This window comes from Octodon degus, unplaced genomic scaffold (genome assembly GCF_000260255.1).
Source record: "Octodon degus isolate 3935 unplaced genomic scaffold, OctDeg1.0 scaffold00013, whole genome shotgun sequence".
NCBI classification, from domain to species: Eukaryota; Metazoa; Chordata; class Mammalia; order Rodentia; family Octodontidae; genus Octodon; species Octodon degus.
The window spans coordinates 26,803,691-26,811,076 of NW_004524589.1; the positions used below are offsets into that span (position 1 = coordinate 26,803,691).

The 7,386-nt window shown below is 34.9% G+C and overlaps 1 non-coding gene across 1 annotated transcript; it reads left to right on the forward strand.

Moving 5' to 3' along the window:
* The first annotated feature begins 4,423 nt into the window (after nt 1–4,423).
* Nucleotides 4,424–4,549, forward strand: LOC111815280. The gene has a single exon (XR_002820001.1). It is a non-coding gene; the product is annotated as a small nucleolar RNA SNORA27 (small nucleolar RNA).
* Nucleotides 4,550–7,386: the final 2,837 nt, after the last annotated feature.

Here is a 7,386-nt window from a genome sequence, read left to right on the forward strand (position 1 = left end):
CTTTCTTTCTTTCCCTTTTTGTCCTTATAGTAAGCTGGACTCATTGCATTAGTCATCTGCAGTGTCAAGAAACTAATAATTGGTTTTCATGCTTTTCAAGCTTCTTAATTTAGTAAACCTATAATTGAAAAGTAAAATTTTGCAATAAAACAATATAACTCAGTTCATGTTGCTATGGGAAAGTAAAGGGTTTCCTCCTACTTTAGTTTATTAATTTTCAAATAATGCTTAAGGGCTTGTTATGATAGTTCTTTACAAGGTAGTAAATATATAGTTATCCAGACTGTCTGGGTTGAAAACTAATTACCATCAGAAACTGAAGCATTAAGGCTTGTTATTTCTGCAAATCAAACAACTCCAGATACAATTCTCATATTAAGCTCAGTGTGCAATGATGTAGGATTACCCTCACAATGAAAACCACTATCTGAAACGCCTTTCTTCCTTATTCTTGTTTATAAGCAAGGTAACCAGAATTTTAAATATTCTTCAAAAAGGGAAGTTAAGAAGACAGTAAAAGCAGCAATTTAAAAGAACAAAAGAAATAAAAAATGGAGATATTCAAATAATTAAAAGTTTTCTTTGAATACAAAATTGCAGAATACAAGAAGAAAATACATTATCTGCAGGGAAATATCCAATAGCATAGAGACTATGCTTAATTTTTTATGATTTTCATTTGTGCTCTTTTAAATCCTTTTGCAGTATTATATTTGAAGGAGCCACATTTTAAATTCACGTTAATATAAAGTACTAAAAATAAGAAAAAAGAGTGTTATTGTTCAACAGAAAAAACAGACCCGTGGAGGCATAAGTACATAAGTAATCTCATCATTTTAAGTAGTTAACTCATAACAGATTCTTTTAAAATGTATTTGGTGCAGGGTATCACTACACAGCTGGGATTCATAGTGATCCTACTGTATTCAGCCTCCCCAGTGCTGGGATTACAAGCCTGTGCCACTAAGCCTGCTCTCAGTTGCCTGCTCAGCATGCCCAGGGGTGAAGTCAGTGCAGCTTGTGGTGCCGGGATTGAACCCAAGTCCCTGCACTTGCCTAAGAAGGTGCTTAGTCCACTGAGCCATCTTGCAGGGTCTTCATAACTGATTTTGCTGGGTATGGTGATGCATGCCTATAATCCCAGCACTGGGGAGTCTAAGACACGAGGATTATTGTGAGTTTGAGACCAGCCTGGGTTAGAAAGTGAGCTCAAGGGAAGCTTGAAATGCATAGCAGGATTCTGTCTCAAAAAGATAAATAAGTATAATATAATATAATATAATATAATATAATATAATTGTTTATAAACAGCTTCATAGGAGCCAAAAGTTTCATTGTCATTGAGTAATTTAAATTCTTAGAAATTAAAAAAAGTTTTTTTAAATATGGTGCATACAAAACCTCCACAATGAGGCTGGTCAAATAGCTCAGCAGATTAAAGTGCCTGCAGGGGCCAAAGTTCAATCCCCAGCTTGCCGTGCCAGCCCTGCCCCCAGGTTGCACTGAAACAGTGGAGAATCAGACTGGGTGTGGTGGCAGGTGCTTGTAATCCCAGCTCTTGGGAGACTGTAAACAGAAGAATCATTATGAGTCTGATCTAGTAGTGAGACCCTGAACACCCTGTAGACCTTTCCCTAAAATGCAAAAACAAAATACAACGAAACAAAAACCCTCTGCAAATGCATAGTAAAATCAGGTTCCTGTTTCTTACAGTCAGTTAAATAAATTAGTGGCTTTTAGTACATGCTATCATGGGCATTGACTGTACAGTGAGCAAATTTTGACCGTGGGTTTGAGTGAGTATACAAGGAGATCATGAGGGAAATTATTATTTTGAAAAATTAAAATCTTCCATGTAATAACTGCAAAGTAGGGTCAGGCTGCTCTAGAAACCTTAAAGAGGTCACAGCTGAGGTGTGTTGTCTAATGTTAAGCACAATAATTGATGTGTATTAGCCTAATACCAAAGAGTGGTATATGCATTTATTTCATATTGTACACAAGAAGGTACTCAATAGTCAACAGAAAGCCCATGAGACAAGTGTTCAGTATTGAAAACTATGGGCAAAGAATTTTTTTAGAGCTTGAAACTTATTTTTCATGTTTTAGTACTTCTATGTCTTGTTAGCTTGTTTCTAATGACATGCCCTTTTAGTTTTTTTTCTTTTCCAAAATTAATACACTTACTCTTCAGTCCAGGTAATTTTTTTTTCCATGTTTAAACATTTTCTTAACTTCTGAATACCATGAAATGGCAGCAATTTTAGTGCAACAGGAAATAAAACACTTGAATAGGAAAGGTATCTCTCTGGGTTCTTTGAGAATAGACTTAAGTTGGAGTGTAGGGACAAAACAGACTCGTGGAACCAAATTCGGGGCTCTTTAAAGTGAACAGACAGGAGCCACTGATGAGGACAAAAGAGATGAAGAAGTGGACACATTGAAAATGTATACAAGGGTGGTAGAACCAAAGTGATTTTCTAATAAATACCATTAAAAGTAAGCTTGATGGAAGCAAGAATACTGGTTCTCTTATCCAGTGTGGATTCCAGGAACCTACAAAAGCTTCTAATAAATTAATAGTTTGATAATTATGCAAAAATTGAATGAATAAGTGCACAAAGGAGGCAGGGACTAGGAAAAGATTAGAGATAATTTTGCCTTAGGAGGGAAAACTAAATGTGACTTTCCAACTCATGATGCCAAAGAAGAGCATGAAAAAGACTTTTGTCTTTTCTAGTTGTAAAGTTGTCAGTTTTCCTTTTAGTGAATGCTATCTGATATCCTAAGAATATGTCCTTCCTCCAGATCTTCAATATTCTTTGACCAACAGTGAAGTGGTGGTGATAGCATAGCAGAATTTTGAATTCTTACTTTTTTCATGGCTTTAGATAACAAGCTGGAAGGTGGTGACCTCCTGCTCTTTCGCATACAAGCACAAGATGTTTTGCTGAGACCCAAATGCATGCATTTGTAGTCTAAACTGCTTCCTTTTAAAGGAACAGATAATACTTAATTTGTTTTGTCTCCTTTTTTTCAATTGTTTGTACTTTTTCACTTCTTTCTTCTTCCAATTTTACATGTGTATATCTGGTAATATGATTAACTTGTTGGAGGACAACACTGTATTACAACAAATACTATAAAATTCCTATTACTTTGTTGAGTGAAATCTTGTATCACTTGCAATATTTTTCTGTTTCAATGCTATTTTTTACTCTCTTAGAAAAATCTAGTACCCAAATTAAAATTAAAACTAGTATAAATCTTAAGTAAATTTCTTTCTGTATATTTAGGGAGCACCGTGTGTGTGTGTGTGTGTGTGTGTGTGTGCGTGTGTGTGTGTGTGTGTGTGTTTTGTGTGTGTCCTGTTCTTCCCCCAGAAGGGTGGTGAAGTAAGCATGCGACTTCTAAAACACTTAAAAGTTAATTTTTTTAATGGAGCAGGAACCGTAACTATAGTATTAATATTGGTGAAAGATCCTTTTCAAAGAAACTATACTTTCATTTTATCTTTATGCACTGTTATTGGAAAAGAAGATGTTTTATCCTTTATCTATAATTTTTCCTAATTTTGGCCAAGTTTAATTACTTTCCATAGAAAGTCCTGAGCTATGAGAATGCTTTTTAAGTCACTGCCATAGTCACAGCACTGACCTCAATAATCAGAGTATCTCTCTCGTGGCTATTTCTAAATAGAGCGGATGCAATTTTCTAGTCTAATTTATAAAAAAGGAACTGATTTAGGCCAAATAATATTATTCTGTGTTTATCTTGAGAGAAAATATGGAAACCATCTTAATATTCAAGAAAATTTCTTAATCTATAGATTATGAAATGCTATTTATATTGTGCTGGTGATTTATAACATACTTTCTTTAGCTATTGGGTTGCAAAGCGAGGTCATACAATGTGAAATGGATTTTTCTATAAATTCAAATACATGAATGCCTGTTACATATACTTACAGATTATTCCTTTAGAATCAGTTATATACAAAAGTTGCATAAAAGTTATTTTAAATATTTATTAAAATGTGAAGTAATTATATAGAAAGATAAATTAAATAATACAACCCACTTCACAGTGCCTTATTAAGGATACATTTTGGCTACCTCAATTTTTAACAGAAATGAGCACACTTATTGAAATAAAACATGTCAATATTTCTTGGTCCATTCAGGTTTATTTCTTTCAGCTAAATAGATTCATTTTTTCCCAAGGAAATTGAACTATGTGTGTATATTTTCATTTCTGATGTGAGCTTCTGCTGTCTGATAGTTGCTGCTGCTATTTATAAGTAAAAGCATTCTGTCTTGGAAGTAATCGTAACTTAAAATACAGAAATAATTTAAGTGTTTCTATATTGTCATAAACTCCTTGAAATGAAACTCATCTGTTTTCCCTTAAAAAATGAAAAGCAGCACCCCCTGTCACTTTGCCAAAGGACTTAAATCTTTATTAGTCATTCAAGTGGAACAAAAGAAACATCCTTTTCAAACTCAGGCAAGTTCAATGTTTGTCTTGTAAACTTTCAGGGAAAATACATTTCTTTTAAAAAAAAGAAAGAATTAAAACAGTATAGTAGCATGTGCTCTTTCTTGATTAAATCACATATTTGTGGATTAAAAATCACATTTTTTTTCATTCTTTATTTTTAAATGAAGCCCCAGAGTCTCTGTCCTTACGGTAGAAGCACTTTTATTGGCAGAAAAATAGTGCCTAGAGTTATGCTGCGGTGTCCGAGTTCTTGCTCTGCTCTTTATGAGAAATACGGTAACAACTGTATACACTAAAAAAGTTGCTTACTCCTTTTGTCCATGTTTTCTCATCGGTAGAATGGATATAAGAGCCATATTTTCACTGAAGTGTTATCAAGGCCTAAACAAGTTTATATTTATAGAGTTCTTAATCTTATGGGATGCCCAATAAATTTCAAAAATGTATATTGTCTAATAAATATGTAATATCTTTGTATCCTGCAAAACTTAATGACACAGAAGAATGTTTCGCGTGTAGAGTTTTGCAATGATGGGAAGTTCTATAACATGATGATCCTATAAATGAGGAATATAGAATAAAACAAAATATAGAATATGACTTAAATAATCTACAATAAGCCTGGGAGATAACTCAGTAGAGTAAGTGCTTGCCTGGCAAGTGCAAGGGCCTGAGTTCAACCCCCAGCTCCGCCAAAAATAAATAAATAAATAAATAAATAAATAAGTAAGTAAATATAAAATAAAACAAAATGACTTATCTACAATCTCTTTCCAACCAGTAAAGTCAGGAATAGGAACTTCCCCAAAATATTTTCACTGTCATTTATTCAGGTGAAAGATATAACCTATGCCATGCTCATTTTTGGTGTTACGAGAAAAACTATGCTTTCCCCTTGGTTATAACTAAAATATATTTCACTCTTGGCATAAAATATTACTAACAGTTCTCAAAAACTTAAGCAACTATTTAGAAATTAGTGTCACACCATCCTATAAAAGAGCAAAAATCTTCTAAAAATAGCTTCTTTTTCTTAGTAGCAGGACAGAGCCTCTAATAATTATAGGCCTTTCCGTGAGTGTAATTGGACACCCATATAATACCTATTTTGATAAAGGCTATAAAGCAAGTTGAAACACTATTATGTAAAATCTATCTTCCTACCTTGACAAGTAGGAAGATAAAAGAAAACAGCTCTTTAGCCAGAACCAAACAACAGAACGTGCAGACACTTCGGAGGTCCACAACTGAGTTCTGGCATCACTCCTTCATTGCTACCTTTCTCTTTCTCTTCCCATCCAGGCTAGCTGCCTTGGCACGAAGTTGGGAGCTATAGCCCTCGCATCCATGCTTGGTTCTCATCCTAAGTGATATCCAGCCAGTATCACACATCTGAGGAACAGCCATGCTCCAACTTCAGGAGATGATGCCTTAGGTTCTTTGGGTTGTTGTTTCTAGGCCTGCACCTGTAGGTGGTCCCACAGGACAAAGGGTCTTACGCCTATGGAGGAGTGCATGTGAGCAAGGCAGGACCACCTTCTGCACGGGTGTACTGATGAGTAGGACTCCAAGTCCAAGATCACTGTCACAAGTCACACGCAAAATCAACCTCTTTTCAAGTTATATGAGGTATGCCATAGGAGATTAAAGAGCATAATAAATATTTCTCTACTAGAAATACACTGTTTAGACTAAGTGCTCTTATATTATTTAGAACAACATAGTTTATTTAGAGCAACATGAGCCTGACCCATTTTCTTCAGATCTTCCCTTTTCCCACAAGCTTCACCTAAAACAGTGACCTCACTGACTTAGACAAGCACCGTGTGGTCACACATTGAGTTAGTCAACCATGCAATAAATATTTACAGAGTATCTATTTTATGTCATGAACAGTACCAGCACTAAGGACACAGTGTCCCAAGAATAAGCATCAATTTTTTTTTCTAAACTTAAAATCTAGGGGGAAAAATCATTCAGGCAAACAAAGGTAATGATGCTGTTTTGTAGTAAGTGATACACAGAAAAGGAAGCTTTTCTGGAAGGAAAAGTTTTTTTTTTTTGTCTGAGAGGCAAGAAAGAGATGGGAAAGGTGTATAGAAAAAAATAGTTTGAAATTTTTTTAAAAATGCAAGTTCAAGGAACAGGTGATATACATATATAATTATGCTTGGTAGAAATTAAAAAGAGAACTAACAAGTAATAATTATAGTGGATGGAAGATAGGTCATGCAGAATCTTGAAAATCTTATGAGGTTTGGACTTGATTCTAATAGTAATGGGATCATTGAAAGGTACTATTCCAGAAGAGACATGCTTGCATTCATGTTTTCTAAAGCATTCCCTCATATTTCACTTGATAATTTATCAGAAGCTCTGTGTCATGTTATGTTGAGAGGATGATGGCTTATTCTGGGGGACGGGAGGGTTTTAAGAGGAATCAAAAGCTAGAAGACAATGGCATAGAATCTTACTTAGTAGGACCATTTAGTTGGCGTAGAAAGTGTGGAGTCTGGATAATAGAGGTTAAGTCCTGGAATTTTAGGTTACTCTTCTGAGCAGTAGTAACTTCTAAGATGGTAAAAGTGAAAAATAGCTTTAGGTTGCAGGGGAATGAGATAACACTTGTATTCTCCGAAGTGGTGAGATTAAGCTAGTGAAGGGTTATCTGAATATGCGCACCCATATTTCCACTGACTCCTAGAAATGTCTGTCCTCCTCTGGCTCTCACCCACTCTGCCTCTCTCTCCATGTTCCTCTCCCCCGTAGAAACACTCACCAGTTGGTGCAAACACTTAGGAAAGACAGTCAATCTTTTATTTATTTTATTTTATTTTTTATTAATTTTATTGAGAAACAAATAGCAATGAGACAGTTTCAAAACCG